This window comes from Camelus bactrianus, chromosome 21 (assembly GCF_048773025.1).
Source record: "Camelus bactrianus isolate YW-2024 breed Bactrian camel chromosome 21, ASM4877302v1, whole genome shotgun sequence".
Taxonomy (NCBI): domain Eukaryota; kingdom Metazoa; phylum Chordata; class Mammalia; order Artiodactyla; family Camelidae; genus Camelus; species Camelus bactrianus.
In genome coordinates this window covers 7,286,908-7,304,039 of record NC_133559.1, presented here as the reverse complement: position 1 = coordinate 7,304,039, position 17,132 = coordinate 7,286,908, and positions in this window count along the sequence as shown.

Genomic DNA, 17,132 nt, shown 5'->3' with positions numbered 1-17,132 from the left:
CGGCAGGATGCGGAGGTGGGAAGATAATCCATAGGGACAGCCAGAAGTTAGAGACAGGTGGGAAAACAGTCCTCCTGTATCAATTGGGTCATTTAACTATGTTATTAAATCTCAGTACTTAATTCAGAAGCACAACTGAGCATTCGAGATACTCTTCAGTTGCTTTTTAAATGAGAGTAGCCTTTCTATTCTATTAAAATGTCTTTTTTCAGTCAAAGGTTAATGCCTCATTTTTCCTTAAGTGTCAGAGGGATAAAAACAAGTCTTGTTCATTTCCCTTCTCTTCCTTCAATACTTTCTCACAGATGCCTCTCATTCATTAACTTGTCTCTTTCTTACTTTTCATAACCTACACTATTTTGGCCTTTTTAGAATCACTCCTCGTTGTTGTCGTCTCTAATTTTTGTACCCCATTAACTTGGACTTAGAGAAACTTGGCCTGCAGTGGACCTTGATTTACCCTCCTTAATTTCTGACCTCGGAGAAAGAAAACAATGGTGTGTTACTGCCATCTAATGGAGAAATAGAAAACTGCAGTGGGAAAACAAAGCACATTTAGGGCAGGGTTTTCTAAAGGATTTCTGATACAGTCCTTAGTTGGGAAAATGATGACACAGCAGTTGCCATCTTGAAATCTGCCCTTTCCTGTGGAAAGGGTGGTTTGCAGCCTATCACAACCATCATCCTGAAGTCCCCGCACTATGGCTGGATCATGTCCTTTAGAATTTGAAATTGTTTTAATGAATATCCATGCTGGCAACAGATCACTGAGACAGGCATCTCGTTTTGTCCAGTTCTTAACCATTTTGTCAGGGGGCTTTCACATGTTAAGTATCATCTAATACACAGTTTAACTTTTGAAAATATCTGAAGACTGTAATGCAGGTGCCTATCCGTAGAGCTTTAGTAATTTATATTGTATATAAATCAGAAAGAGATCATAAAATTTCTGGATGTATTGAAGTAGCCGATATGAGCTGCATGGCCTCCTGAAGGTCGTTTACTCTGAAATGTACTTTTAAATAAACGTTATTCCAAGAAAACCAGTGTTTCTTGTTTAGAGAATCACCTCCCTTCATAGAAAAACACTGCTGTAGCAGAGTGGGTCTGAAGTTTCATTTGCAATCACTGTTGACAAAATGTGTAAACCATAATTGGACATAACCAGCAGTAACCTTCATTTAATTAAGTGTCCTTAATTCTTCCCCCTCAGTTCACTTTTAGAGCCCTCCTGTGTGTTTTCCTTCTCAAATGAAACAGTAGCACACTGAAGTTTTCTTCCTGAGTAGGTGTCTGTTTCATTTGCCCTTGTCCCTGACTAGGCATGGGAGTGTGGCTTTGCTCTTCTGTTTTTGCCCTTCTTTGTTTCTCGTACAGATGCCCACATCCCATCCGCGGGATTTGATGCTGTCGTCTGTTGTGAAGCTTGAAATCTACTTTTTTTTAAACCTCTACTTGATGATTTTGACACCCAGCCATGGCTGAGAACTACCATTGGAACTATTTAGAAATGCACAGATAAATTCATTGGAGGTTCTAGAAGAAGGCTGTAGCTTTGAGTCTTTCAGTATCAAATTCTTAATTTCCATTGAACATTTATACACATTGCCACCAGGTGGTACCAGTGCCTGTTGTTTTTCCCATCTGTGTTGACAGGAAAGGAAGTTTGCATTGGGAAATACTCACTACCCACCCCCCGCCCCCATCCCCAGAGCAATTGAGCAGCGGTTTTCAGAATTCAGGTTGAACACAGGTTAATAAGAGGCCAGGGTTTGGGTAGCTGAGTGTTGGATTCTGACCCTGTAAAAAGCCAAGGTGTAAGTAATGAGGATAGTCTTGCCACACATCAGGTGTGCTCCTCCGCAGATGCTTTTCGTGTTACATGATCTCTCTTAAATCCCCAACTCAGTGAGCCAGGTGGGAGCCTCGTTTTTTCAGATAAAGACACTGAGTCAGTTGCAGAGGAAGTGGAAGCCCAGACTGCAGCCCAGGTTGAATTCTGGAGCGGCTGTTAATCGCTGTACCGGTACAGACACACCTTGTATTATTGCACATCAATTTCCTGTGCTTCACGGAGGCTGCGATGTTTACAAACTGAAGGCTTGTGCAACCCTGTGTTGAGCAAATCTATCAGCACCATGTTTTCAACAGCATTAGCTCACTTCATGTCTCTGATGTCACTTTGTTACATTGCGTTCGATGCACTGTGAGGCCAAACAAACCAAAATATCAGAGTTTGGAGCAGAAAAAAGGTTAATTGTAGGGCCGAACAAGAAAAACACGTGGGTGTTGTATGATTAAGATTTCATTCCTTTAGTCCACCCTTTTGATGCCAACAGACCCAATTAGAAGTAGCTGGAGGCGCGACAACCAGAACTTTAATAGACAAACTAGACCTCATTCCCCATTCCCTGAGGAATTCAGGAGAAGAAGCCTGAAAGCCAGACTGGACCTGGCACTTTGGGGGAGACTTGTAGCCAGGTAGCCAGTCATCTACTTTTACCTAAGTAGGTTTTAAACTTCTGATGTGGTATTAACATATACATAACAGGAGCTATTGGCCAATACACATCTCCTTTTTTCTGCTAACATCTGATCTGAAACAATTTTATTGTCTAAAAATTTAATAGTTACAAGAGGAGACCTTGAGATCATAAGGTTGCAGTTGCCAGCAGACACTGCTTTGAGAATGAAGGGTTGGTGGTCTCCTGAGTATGACACAGCTCAGAAGATTGAAGTTCTCAGCAGTACAAGAACGTGTCTGAAACCACACCCACAATGGCCACCTAGTTTTACCTTGAATGTCTGAACCACAGCTACTCCATTTTGACTTTCTAATGCGTTCTCCTCTTCAAGGCCAAAGCAGATGTACAATGTACATCCAAAAGGTAGTAAAACAGGCCACTTGGGTCTGTTAAGCTCTGTATAAGCCGGAATGATTTCCCCCATACGTCAATGTGTGCAGATTTTTCCATCAGTTCCCCTTTGATTGCAAATATTTCAGTAGAAAGCATTGATGGTCAAGACATCTGTCCCTTGATGCTGGGGTGATGGCTTCTGCCCCAGGTTTAGGTCATGTCCCTCAATGCTGGGCCTCCTTTATATTTACCTAGTTATCCACGTGAGGGGACAACTAATCGAACACTGTGAACAGGCTCAGGTACGTGAACGGGGAAACGCTTTATAGGCCATGCCTTTAATCACTTACACCCAGTTGTTACACAAGCATCGTGCATGTGCTTTTAGCAGCAGACTTAGAGCAAGCATTGTTACACATCATGAGCAGTCACACTGACAATTCCATCAGAGAATTCTCTTTCAATCCTAAACATTGGGGGCAACAGCGTGGCTGGAAATAAAACGGTAACTTTCAATATTGATAGGGAGACAAAAATTTGATAAACAGTTCAAATTTTAAAACATAGATTAAAAGCTAGTAACATTTCAGACAAAACCAAAAATTTATAACCATATTCATCAGTGTACTCGATCTTATGTAATTAATCCTTTTTACTAAGTTTTATGAAATCGGTGTTCATTAGACTTTTAAAGTATCCTTCCCAGTTCAGCAGTACGATTTAAAAGAAACCTGTACTTGTCAGAAAGTCCTTTTTATAACTCTCCTAGAAGATGGAGCAGTTTTGCAAAGCATCAGTTTAACTATCTATGAGTGACAAAAGACTGAAAAAGGCAAGGTTAAAGATCTGATTAGTGTTTTTGGCAAAGAAGCTTAATCAAGTTGCCATGACATACAACATTTTAAGATAACAACTAGAATTATGATTGATAATATTACACCAGGATATATCTAAATTTTAGAAACTTCATATAGTTTCTAGAATATCTATATTAATGATACAGGAAAATGGGACACAAGAGGATGGTCATGTCCAAGGTTTTGGTCAAGTCCCTGGGACCCGCCCTGCCAAGTGAAGGTCCTGGGCTTTGGGCAGCAAAGAATTCAAGAGTGGTCCATAGTAGAGTGAAGCCAGATTCATTCAGAGATACATACTCCATATTCAGAGTGCAGGCCATCTCAGAAGGCAAGAGAGCAACCATGAGGTGCAGGGTTGTTAGTTTTTATGGGCCAGTAACTTCATACACCAACATGTGGCAGGATTATTCCAACTACTTTGGGGAAGGGGCTGGGGTTCTCAGGAACTGGGCCATCACCCAATTTTTGACCTTTTAAGGTAAGCCTTGAAAGGTCCTGGTACCCGTGGGAGGGCCATTTAGCATGCTATTGTGTTACAATGAGCGCATAATGAAGCTCAAGGTCTACCGGCAGTTGAATCGTCCACCATCTTAGTGCTAATGGCTGTGCCATTCTTTTAATGGCTGTGCCCTACCCCCTTCCCTCCTGTCTCATTAGTAACATCCATATCACTCATTTGACAATGCTTCCCATGTGGTTTAACCTACCAACCAATCCTAGTTAGTTTATTATTTTTCTCTGAGATGCCTCATGGGCCGCTGAAGCATCCCAAAGTTAGCTGAAGTCAAAAGGACTTCAATTAGAATTTTATAGGAAGCTTGTCAAAAACATCAAAAAGTTTCGCACAATCTGTTATCAGAAGCACTCCAAGTAAACTTGTTCTCTTAACAGAGAGGGACCATATCTAGCCTACTTTTAACAACAAAATCTTTACCTACTTCAATTTAATCTCAGCCCGACCATGCACAGAAGTCTCCCTTTTTATAAACTTTTCTCTTAATGAAATGCAATTCCATTCCTCACATTTTTTACTCCAAACATATATCCTACTTTCCTACTGTATACTGAAATGTTTCCTTTCTTATTTTTAGTAGCTTGAATAACATATTTAAAGTAGAATTCTCAATTCTTAAAAACCTTAATTTCTAGTGAAAACCAAGCAGTTATGAACTATCTTTTACATTAGCATTTTGTACGTAGATCAGCATACATGAATACCAATAATAATTTCTAGAAACATGTGTTTTTTAACAGAAAATACCTCAGTGTGGCACCAAACATATTTAATAACAGTCCTAAACACCGTTAGTCTCTCTGTGAAGGGAAGCCAACGTTCGATAAATAATGTTTCAGTATCTTATCTTGTTTGGGAATGACCTAGCATTCAACAAACTCCCATCATTTAACTTAAGTTAGAACAACTCTAAAATTTCTAGTTACCAAATATCTGGAGAGATCATTTTTAAGTAGACATTCCTAATATAACATAATTATTTCTAAAGAGTTCACCCAAAAGCTCATCAGTAAATTAAATGCAAATTGCGTAAGAGAATTATATCATACCAAGTCAATTAAATTTTCTTTCTTTCTGCTGAAACTACAACAGAAACAACATGAACCTACTGACCTTCAGTAAACCTCTATACAATAAAAGACAGGTCTGCACTGATTACACAGCAAGCTTAAGCTGGCCTTCATGTCAGATATTAACTTGATATTGATTATTTCCTAGATCACATGAGCCTGAAATTTGTTGTCTAGCTTCTTTTATACTTGGAAGTATTTAATGTCTAAGTGCTTACTTTTAAGTCAATTAAATAGAGCTTTTACATGTTAATTTTTCACACAGAGACAGAATCAGAGATCTCAGTCTTTCCACTTAAGTTTGAAAACAACCTTTTTTCCTTGAAAGCCCAAGAAGATCACTTATATCTCAAAAGCACAGGAAGAGAAATGCAAGTTCCTCCCCTAACGGCTTATACAAAACCCAATCATCTGGGCTATTTTCAGGGATTTTTTTTTTCCAGTTTCCAAATATCCACTTCAGTTTAAATAAATAACAGTGATAGACAAATATATATGTATATATGTCATTTGCTCACATTCACATGCCTCACTTTCAGCAAAGCCAAGAAGAGAGAACAGGATTTGGACTCAGGTACCAAGACACACACACACTCTCAAGATAAGAGCCAAATTGCAAAAAGCCCACTTTGATACAATAGCAGAGCCATTAGGGCTATTGTTCTCCAGGTCTTAAGGAGTACTGAGGTCACACGGTGTTATAATTTTAAAAAATCATTTTCTTTCATCTGCGGGAGCACAGCTGAAGATCTCCCAGTTTTGCAAAATACACTCTAGGAGGACTATATATAAGATGGGACAGAGCTCTGATCATCCACACTTAGCTACTCAAGGCTGATATCAAATAGCAAGCAATCAACAATTCAGAATAATCTTTCAGAGTCACAGTTCCTTAGCCCCAAAAGGGAGATTCTCAACCAATGCCCATCAGTCCAAAAGGGGAGAACCCCAACCAGAGCCCCATCAGAGAGGAAGCTGTATGAGACCAAGGCTAGAAAGGGAAAGTCCGGACCAATGATCTGTCACAGCAAGGCCAGTGCGATAGGGAAGGACACCCTGGCACCGTCAAATGCGAGCCCCGTTACTCAAAGACGCCTCAACCGGCCAGTGTAAGTACTGACACGCACACAGACTAACAACAACCAAAAGATCAGACGAGTGCAGCCCAAAAATTCCACTTCCATTCCCAGACAGAGGCCTCCAAACAGACTGGCCCAGCTCTCAAAAGAGAACAGACCCAGGGTGACTCGTAATGAGCCCAGAACAGCTCACTTCCCACGAGGGAATGAGCCCGGAAGGAAGGGAGAAGATTCCCGCCTGTGCGAGCTGGAGCCACTCACCCTCAGACGACACCAGACGCGGGCACAGCTCCAGACATTTCTCAGCTCCACACCGCCTTGTGCCGGGGGGGCAGGCGGTGCTGGTCAGGAGAGTCCCTCCCAGATCCCAGAGCCCAGTGAGATCCAGCAGCTGCTGGGACTCAGGGGAGGGGCCGCCCCTGTGCCGCTGGCCTGCCACGGCCACAGACTCCTAGGCTGGCATCACCAAAACTGTCACCAAACAAAAGTTCACGTGCCCAACACACCGTGAGCCCAAACAAACCAAAACGTCAGAGTATGGAGCAGAGAAAACTTAATTACAGAGCCGAGTAAGGAAGACAAGATGGCTCATGCCCAAGAAAACCCGGAACTCCCCCAACGTATTTCACCAAAGCATATTTAAAGGCCAGGTGAGGAGGCGTGGTGTTGAGGGTACGTGACCAGCCCGTGCACGATTCTCTGATTGGTTGATGTTGAGGGAACAGAGCGGTCAACACTATCAACCCCTGGGCGCCAGAAGGTCTGGGGGCCATGTGCTCACGATCAAGTAGTTAATTTCTTTCATTTGGTGGTGCTTTTTAGCATCTGAAAAACTCAGGACACATGCATGAGATGCTGTCCTCCGGGTACTTCAGAGAGGAGCTACAGCAGAGGATATGGGTGAGGGGTCTGTCCCCGGAAGGTCCCATAAGGCCCTGCTGGGTTACTTTGGTAATTTTCACAATATTTCAAACTTTTTCATTATTACTATGTTTATGATGATGACCAAATGAACTTTATGCTACTATTGTAATTGGACGCACCACAGACCACCCCCACATACGACGGTGACTTTAATAGACAAATCTGTGTGCGTTCCAATCGCCCCACCCCTCGGGCCTCCCAATTCAATTCCTTGAGGCACAGCAATACTAAAATTAGGCCTATTAGTAACCCTAAGAGTTCAACCTCTAAGAGTTCAAGTGAAAGGAAGAGTCTCTCACTTTAAGTCAGAAGCTAGAAATGATTAAGCTTTGTGAGGAAGTGATGTCTAAAGCCGAGAAAGGTCCAAAACCCGGCCTCTTGTGCCAAACAGCCAAGTTGCAAATGCAAAGGAAAAGTTCCTGAAGGAAATTTAAAATGCTACTCCAGTGAACACTTGAGTGATAAGAAAGCAGAACAGCCTTATTGCTGATACGGAGCAAGTTTTAGTGGTCTGGATAGAAGATCAAACCAGCCACGACATTCCCTTAAGCCAAAGCCTAATCCAGAGAAAGGCCCCTACTCTCTCCAGTTCTGTGAAGGCTGAGAAAGATGAGGAAAGTGCCAAAGAAAAATTTGAAGAGGTTGTTCATGAGATTTAAGGAAAGAAGCCATCTCCATGACCTCCAAGTGCACAGTGAAGCAGCCAGTGCTGGCCTGGAAGCTGCCGCAAGTTCTCCAGAAGATCTAGCTCAGATCATTCCTGAAGGTGACTACACTACACAGCAGATTTTCAGTGTAGACAAAACAGCCTTCTATTGGAAGATGATGCCCTCTGGGACTTTCATAGCTAGAGAGAAGTCACTGCCTGGCTTCAGAGCTTCAAAGGACAGGCTGACTCTTCTCAGGGATTAATGCAGCTGGCGGCTTGAAGCCGATGCTCATTTACCATTCTGAAAATCCTAGGGCCCTTAAGAATTAGGCTAAGTCTACTCTATAAATGGAACAACAAAGCTTAGATAACAGCACACCTATTTACAACATGGCTTACTAAATATTTTAAGTCCACAGTTGAGACCTACTGCTCAGAAAAAGATTCCTTTCAAAATATTCCTGCTCATTGACAATGCACCAGGTCACCCAAGAGCTCTGATGGAGACATATAGCGAGATTAACATTGTCTTCATGCCCGCTCGCACAACATCTATCCTGTAGTCCATGGATCATGGAGCAGTTCTGACTTTCAAGTCTTAGTCTCTAAGAACAGATTTCATAAGGTTCTAGCTGCCATACATAGTCATTCCTCTGATGGATCTGAGCAAAGGAAACTGAAAACCTGCTGGAAAGGGTTCTAGATGCCATTAAGAATAATCATGATTCATGAGAAGAGGTCAAAATATCAGCATTAACAGGAGTTTGGAAGGAGTTGTTTCCAACCCTCACGGATGACTTGGAGGGGCTCAAGACTTCAGAGGAGGAAGTAACTGCAGATGTGATGGAAGTAGCAGGAGAATTAGAATTAGAAGGGGAGCCTGAAAGCGTGGCTGAATTGCTGCAATCTCGTGGTAAAACTGTCATGGATGAGGAGTTGCTTCTTGTGGGTGAGCCAAGAAAGTGGTTTCTTCAGATGCAGATGTTTCTTCTACTCCTGGTGAAGATGTTGTGAAGATTGTTGAAATGACAACAAAGGATTTAAACTATTACATAAACTTAGTTGATAAAGCAGCAGCAGGGTTTGAGAGGATTGACTCCAATTTTGAAAGAAGTTCTACTTTGGGTAAAACGCTACCAAACAGCATTGCATGATGCAGAGAAATCGCTTTTGAAAGGAAGAGTCCGTCAATCTGGCAAACTTCACTGTTGTCTTATTTTAAGAGATTTGCCACGGCCACTCCACCTTCAGCAACAACCAACGTCAAGACATCAGGAGTCAGCAGCCATCAGCATCAAGACAAGACCCTCTACCAGCAAAGATTACATACAACTCACTGAAGGCTCAGATGACAGTTACCATTTTTTAGCAATAAAGTATTTTTTAAATTAAGGTATGTACATTTTTTAGACATAATGCTATTGCACATTTAATAGCCTGCAGGATAGTGTAAACATAAGGTTTATACACACCAGTAAACCAAAAAATACGTGTGGCACACTTTATTGTGATATTTGCTCTATTGTGGTGGTCTGGAACCAAACCTGCAATATCTCCAAGGTCTGCCTGTACTTCCCTTTGAGACAGTATACTTGGCCTGCAGAATTCTTCACATCTGAAGGACATAATTGGTCAAACTAGTGAGGTGAGGAGTAATGAACCAGCCACCTGGTTTCACTTAGCAAGTGAAAAAGTTAAAAAAAAAAAAAAAAAAAAAAAACAGTCACAGTAGCCAAGAAGAGGAAGCAACCCAAATGTCCATGAGTGGTGAATGAATTAACAAAATGTGGTATATATGTTCAATGGAATATTACTCAGCCTTAAAAAGTAAGGAAATTTCAACACATGCTACAACATGGATGAACCTGGAGGACATTTTGCTAAGTGAAATAAACCAGACACAAAAAGGCAAATACTGTATGATTCAATTATACGAGGTACCTAGAGCGGTCAAATTCATAGAAACAGAAAGTAGGATGGTGGTTGCCAAGGCCCTGGGGGAGGAGGAAGTGGGAAGTTGTATAATGGGTATAGAGTTTCAGTTTTGCAAGATGAAAACATTCAGGAGCTTGTTTACACAACAATAGGAAGGTCCTTACTACTGAACTGTACCCTGAGAAAAGGGCAAGAGGGCAATTTTCATGTTATGTGTCTTTTCACTCAGTTAAAAGAAAATGCCAGTCTGTTATCTTGGAGTGATGAGGCACCCAGCAGCCTGGCCATCCAGGTGGCCGGGTGTGACCAGTGGGTTCTCTCCTCACAGCTGAGCCACACGGACTCGAGGAAACAGGAACTGGGTCTGGGCTGGGACCACCCTGGGCTGCGTCTGGCAGGTGTCGTCGTCGTGGGCTTGAGCGAGGTGATTAGACAGGCTGACTGATTCTGACTGGCTTCCAACAAGGGGAGGAAGGTGCCAGGCTGATGAAAGGCAGGACATTTCTCTTATCCCACGGCTGGCTCCTTAATTCCAAGGACATAGTCCTACAACAGGACAACTGATGTCCCACAGCTGCTGCATTAATTCCAAGGACACACCCCAGGATCTCTTTCTTTGTTCTCTTTCTGCCCCTGAAGTTTGTTTTAGGGCTGAGCTCCAAGGGAGAAGAGAGCCAACAGTAGAAGACGCTTGGCAGCACCGGCATGAAGATAACGATGGCAGAGCCTTCCAATGAGCGACCCCGAGGCCCGATCGGGGGCGGGAGCCGTCTCACAGCTACCTCGCTGATGGCCCCCACTCCAGTGCTTTCTTTTCCTTTCTCTCTGAGCAATAAAAGCAGCTCTTTTTTTCACTTTGCCTCTATTAAAAATTCTTTCTCGGTCGGTGGGCAAAGATCCACACAAATCGGGGGGGGGGCGCCCTGCCCACACGCTTGATAGGCTTTCCAATTTGGGGGTCCCTCTATCCGCCTAACAGGCTTAGGCATCCCTCCCCCTGCTTGCGAGGCTTCATCCATGGACCTGGGTGACAATTTTAAGCTCTGATAATCAACATTCGATTATATATTAAGGATATTAAGGAGATTCAGTCTGAGACACGTGGATTATCATTTCCAAAATCCACTAGTAGCACCAGAGTTACTTCCCCCACGTTGTGAATCACATGAGTCCCTGTGTCATCTTGATTCAAATTTAAAACACTTCCTACATGACTTTTTTTTAATGATTCCTTTTGCCTTCTGATTTGTGTGCATAAATAAACAGGATTACTAGTTTGGGTGAATTGAGGGAAAGTGATATTACTTGTGCACATAAAAGCCAATTAGTTCATCAAGGTTATCAACCAGTGTATTGTTGACAAGTGAGAACTGTGGTTTACATTAAAGGATAGTTACAAAAGATGTGTTCATATTCATTTGGGGTTATTTTAAATGGTATATTTGCAAGTGAAATATTCCCCCTAGAGTCCTTGCATTTTTTAAAATAGAAAATGTCAAGGCTTTTAAAAGATTAATACAATGAACCATTCTGTACCCATCACCCAACTTCAACACTGTCTCAGCTTTACCTGTGATGCCCACCTATTTCTTACACTTTTTAATAAACAGTTTTTCATAGGCAGTACAATGCGGTTGAACTATTCCAAAATAGAGGGATTATAACTGTTTAGTGAAAATTTTTCATTAATTGTAAAGATACACATGCTCATGAAAAAAAATTAAATATGCATAAAAGAAAAAGGAGCAAATCTGGTCTCGGCAAGTTCCTAATGTTCTCAGAACATTGAAAAACTGCTCACCACAAATGCATGTCCAAGGCAGGCGCCCCTCTGCCCCCAGCTCCTCACCAGCAGCCTCCCTCCACCTGGTACCCTCCCCTTCCGTCCTCACTCTGTTTCCTTATTTCTTTTTTTGAAAAGCAAAACGTGGGGGGAGGAGGAATTAGCTTTATTTACTTTTTTTTTTTTTAATGGAGGTACTGGGGGTTGAACCCAGGACCTCATTCATGTATGCTAAGCATGCTCTCTACCACTGAGCTACACCCTCCCCCACTCTGTTTCCATATTTCTATCCCTTCCTTCCCTGACCGCCTAGACCAGATTAGTCATTTGCTCCCAGAGACAGCTTTTGTTCCTTACTCGTGTAGTTCACCGGGTGGGTGGACTGACGGCATCTTGAGGAAGAGATCGCTTCCTCTGACATCCGCGCAGCCAGCTCGGTGGTTTAGTAAACGTTGCTTGAATGACTCTCACCACCCAGAGAGAACCACCACACACAGGTTGGTGACCTTTCATCCTTTGAGAGGGAGTGGACATAATAAGGTTCCTAAATCTTAACTAAAGCACAATTTGAGAATGTCCATGAAGTTCATTAAAGTGTAAACCAAGGAAGCAACTGGAGAACACCAAATCATTAATGCAGAGTTCAGAGGAGGAGATGTAGGGCTGATGCAGAGGGAGGGGAAGTGGTTTGGTTTGGTTTCTGATCAAAGATCATTAACCGTAAGTAGCTGCTTACCGACCCTCCCCTTAGTGGTCCGTCTTCTCTGTGTCTGCCTATTATGTGAGCAGCGCTGGGGTCTGGTGGCCCCAGGGCCACCCATGGGAGCCCCAGGGACATGCCTTTGTTTGTGGCCCAGATTCCCTGGGTCTCAGCTTCCACACTGACAGGTGTGACAAACCAAATGAGGAACCCTAGTCCATCTCCCCTCGGAGGTGAGTGAGCCAAGGCCCCACCCCCGGGCACCTGGCTTGGGAAAGGGGTTGGAAAGGCAGGCCCATCCTGGTCATCACCCGTGGCTGACGGGCCCCATGACAGGGGATAAGAGAACCAGCCTTGGTCTCAGGCAGACCCAGGTTTGTGGTCTAGTTCAGCCTCTTAACCAGCTTGTTTATCTTAGACCACTATCTTTCCCTGCCACTTGTAAACAGATGAAAACACTTATCTTGCAGCCTCATAAGGATGAGAAAGAACTGTTTGTAAAGCACATGGTGGAGGGACCATAAATGGCAGTCTTTTGTTATTATTTAATTTTAATAGGCCATCTCGACCAAAAAGGGATGTGGGCTTCTAGGTAACCAGTGGGACTGGTGGTGTAGCTCTTTGCTGTCCATGGATTTTGTTACCCAGTTAATACCCACAGTTACAAGGGGCTGTAGAACCTTACCTCCAGCCCTGCGGTCTCCAGCACAGGGACCCTGAGAGCTGGCTGCACAGCAGGCTCACCTGTGGAACCCACACTCACGCAGACAGAAGGCCATTGGTGTGATTCAGAGGGCCTGGGGTTGGACCCTGAGCGCCTTCTAATCCCTGGACCTGTGCGCGGGAATGACCCGCTGAAGTTCCTTAAGTCCTGAAGTCTGAGGCCCCCACAGCACCCACCTCCTCATAGAATCGATCGTGGTCCACAGCCGCCCTCAGAGGTCCACCACCTTTCTCAGAACCATCTGGGGTCCACAGCGGGCTGATCTGGAATCTCTGCTGGTTGTGGCGACTCCACAGGAACCAAGATATCTCTGGGTGGGCAGAATAATGTGCTGCAGAAGGTAGTGGGTATGTGCCTATGCCCTCCTCCTCCTCCCCGTCCTCTTCCTCCCTCTGAGGTGGGAAGCCCAAGAAAAAAGACCAGCAGGACCCCTAGGCAGGGCCACTACTCTCCTGCCAGCACCATCCAGTTCCCTGACCCAGCACCTGTATCTCACTTTTTGCCTCTGAAAGGGTTTACTTCTAGGAAAGTGGAACTTACCCCTAAAACTCTATTGGTTCCCTAAGCTGACTCCTGATTGGTCCATTTGTAGTACTTCCTTTGCATGGAGCTCACTCCTGATTGGTTATTTCTCTCCCTCCTGATTGGCCCATTTCTACAAAGCTTGTTCCTAATTAGTCAACTTTTGTTACACCTTATTTGCATATGATGTTGTAAAGTGTAAACTGGCAGCCTATAAAAGCCTCTGTAAACCTACAGATGGAGTCCAGAGCTTGGAATGTTAATTCCTCTGGGCCCGCTGGCAATAAACCTGAGTTCTCCAACTCTCCGAGTGCTGCCTGGTCTCTCACCCAGATTCAGGTTGCTGTCACAACTGAGCTGTAACACATTTTTCTGCAACACCTCCTTCCCTCATCTCTGCTGGGCACAGACTCCAGGATGTCCCACTTCCATTGCTCATCATTTAAAAGCCTTTATTGTGCAGCACATACCTTTAAAAACCAAGATAGAGTACAATTGTCCTCCTAACAAATTTCATTCTTAAAAAAGTCGTAATGAAACATTAAAATGCAGCGTCCCATTACACAGCAGGCTGTTTTCTCTGTGGACACTGAGCAGCCTTTTTTTTTTTTTTTTTTTTTTTTTTTTTTTTTTTTTTTTAATTAAATGGAGGTACTGGGAATCCAACCCAGGACCTCATGCATGCTAAGCCTGCGCTCTACCACTGAGCTATAGGCCCTCCCCTGGGCAGCTTTACTAAGCATTTTGAAGTTACCTTGGAAGAAACTTCCTCACTGAATTTTATATACTCTTATATAATGAGTTTCATGATTTTTTTGAAAAACTTAATTGTATTCGTATTTTGGATTGCCACCTAACGCTGTTGGTATGAAATAGGACATGGCAGAAGTGGTTCTATTGTCTTGTTCCGGAGCGACATACATTCACAGAAGACAGGACTTTCATAGAGAAAGGAGGGGTCAGTCACTATTTAGAGGCTACTATGGGGCTGGCCGATATGCTCAGGACTGTTTAAGCAACAAGCCACACAGCCAGCCCACCTGGCCCCCACTCTGCCTGAGGGGCTGCCCTGTCCCCAGCCCAGCCATTGCACACCGCTTTTGACCACTTTAAGGCCTTTCAACAGCACACTTTTGCTACTGCAGGATGGCACACACAGTATCCTGCCTCTGGCTTGTGCTGCTCACAGATGGGGAGAATGATTTGGTTTCCTTGTGCCGCAATCAATGAGGAAAATGCTTTCCTAAGTAGCTGTTCCAGTAACTGAGTGTTCCTTGCCAACCACTCCAAGATTCACCACCTGCTCTCCCAAATTCTTCTGGAAAGAGCATCGTAACCATCTCATCCTGACAGTGACGCCATGATGAATGAGGCGCCCTCTTCCACTTCCTGCTCCTTACACCCACCCCTGTGCTCCTCTGCAAGGCCCACACCTGAGCCGCCCTGGGGACATCTGTTTCTTGTGTTGCTTTCTGCAAGACAGGGACCAACTTCAAAAGAGATTGTGGCGTCCTCAAGGAGCTGATGGGCCCTATAGGTGCGGTCCTGCGGCTTTCCTCTGATGGCCCCGGGTAGGGGCTGCGTGGCGGGGCCTCACACTTCAGCTTTCGGTCTGAGTTACACAATTTCCAGGCTTCCATGCAGTTTCCTCCTCCCCAACCAGGAACTGTTTACACAGCAACTCTTATCCCCAGAGCATCCTCAACGATGACTTTCCTCTATTTGGGAGATGTGGGATGGCTGTGTCCCAAGTTTTTCCTACTGAAGACCCTTTTCCATAGCGGGCAGATTCAGCCTAAATCAGATGATCAAGATGATCAGGGTTGCCTTTGTGACACCATTCACATCCCCCGTCCAGTAAACAGTCTTCTGATGAATAATGGCCCTTCCTTTTCCTTCCCCATCCCACATCCATCACCTGATAATGATGTAAACATGGCAGAAGTACCCACACCCCTTCCAGAAACCCCAGAGCTCATGTGGGGAAATACTTTCATAATTAAAGTCTTCTGAGAAATTGCTACTTATTTCTCAAACTTACCTGATTCCTCTTTCCGAGGTAATCTGATCCTGTATTAAGGAGAAGCTCACCCCAAAATGGTCCTACTTAATTTTAAGCCCATCATTCCTCACTCCTTTTCCCTCATTAATCACACAAGTCTTTCCTTTAAATGTCCTGGGTGCCCAAGCATAATTACCTCTCAAGCATATTTTTAGAAATTCTTTATTTCAAAGATTTACAATGTTCACTTTAAAGGCAAAATAGCTAGTAAAAAGAAACAACAACACTGAAAAACATCATACTGACCCTTTGCCCCATATACAAACATTAGCCTTTGGTATTTGCTTTAAGGTGATTAGATTTAAAAAAATAAAAACAAAACCTAAAACTATTATTTCTCTCTCAAAAAAAAAAAGTAAAGTTGAGGTATTCTATTTAACGATATGTGAACTCCATCCAAATATGGTTTCTCTATTAATTAACAGCCTGGCTACATGCTGTTCCAATCCTTTCTTTCTGAAGTAGATCTGCTTTTGAGCATATGTTCATACAACTGACAACATTCCTTAATAATCATTAAGGTTGCCATAGAAACTCGCTGGCGCCGGGGCCAGGCCACACCGAGGACATGATGCTGGAAGGACCTTTAGGGGACGCTCAGGAGTGTCTGGCACGGACCCTGAGCCAGCTGGCCTCCCTTCCAGCAACAGCCCCACTGCCAACGGCTGCACGGGAAGGCTGGGAGCCAGGCTTATGCTCCAAAGAACCACCAATTGTCCCTGCTTCTCCAAATGAAGATAAATTTCTCACCGGCTCTACCTGGAGTTGACCGTCAGACTCCTCCCCAACTAATCTTAAGTGCCGTTGATGAAGCGATATAGCTCAGCACCAAAGCAGTCAAGAAAGACATTCCCGAACTTTCTGCAGGAGACCCACAAACCATGACCACTCCCAGCCAGCCCCACTGAGCTCTTTTCACCATCAGGTGGGCTCCCAACTGGTGCCAGCAGCAGATTCCACACCTTGTAATGGTGTGTCATTCCCCCAGGGACAGCAGGGAAATGGCAGAGACTCAGGGGGAGCCCAGAGACTGGCAAACAAACCACAAGGGCAAGGCTCCAACAGGGCAGAGAGCTCTCAGAGTTACCAAAGTCTTTGCAGACATATTCAATGCTACCTCCTTGACATTGAAAAAAAAATTTTTTTTTCATTAATGCTACGAGAATTAATGACCACTTTAATTTAGACCTTGATCTAACATATTTTCAACTTTTCCTACCCAGCAGGATAAGTTGATCATCTTTAATAAAAATTGAGCCAACATTCCCCATCTGGCTGTGTAACGATCACTACAGGCATTAGGTAAGTAGCCTCACTGTTGAGAATAAAAGGCAGTGCGTATGCTGCAGAAACAGAGGTGAGGGTGGATGACCCATGGATTGAAACACACATTCATGACCAGAGATTCGAGGATAGAGAAAGCTTAGGGTGTATCCCTGTGTACACTGAGCAAGT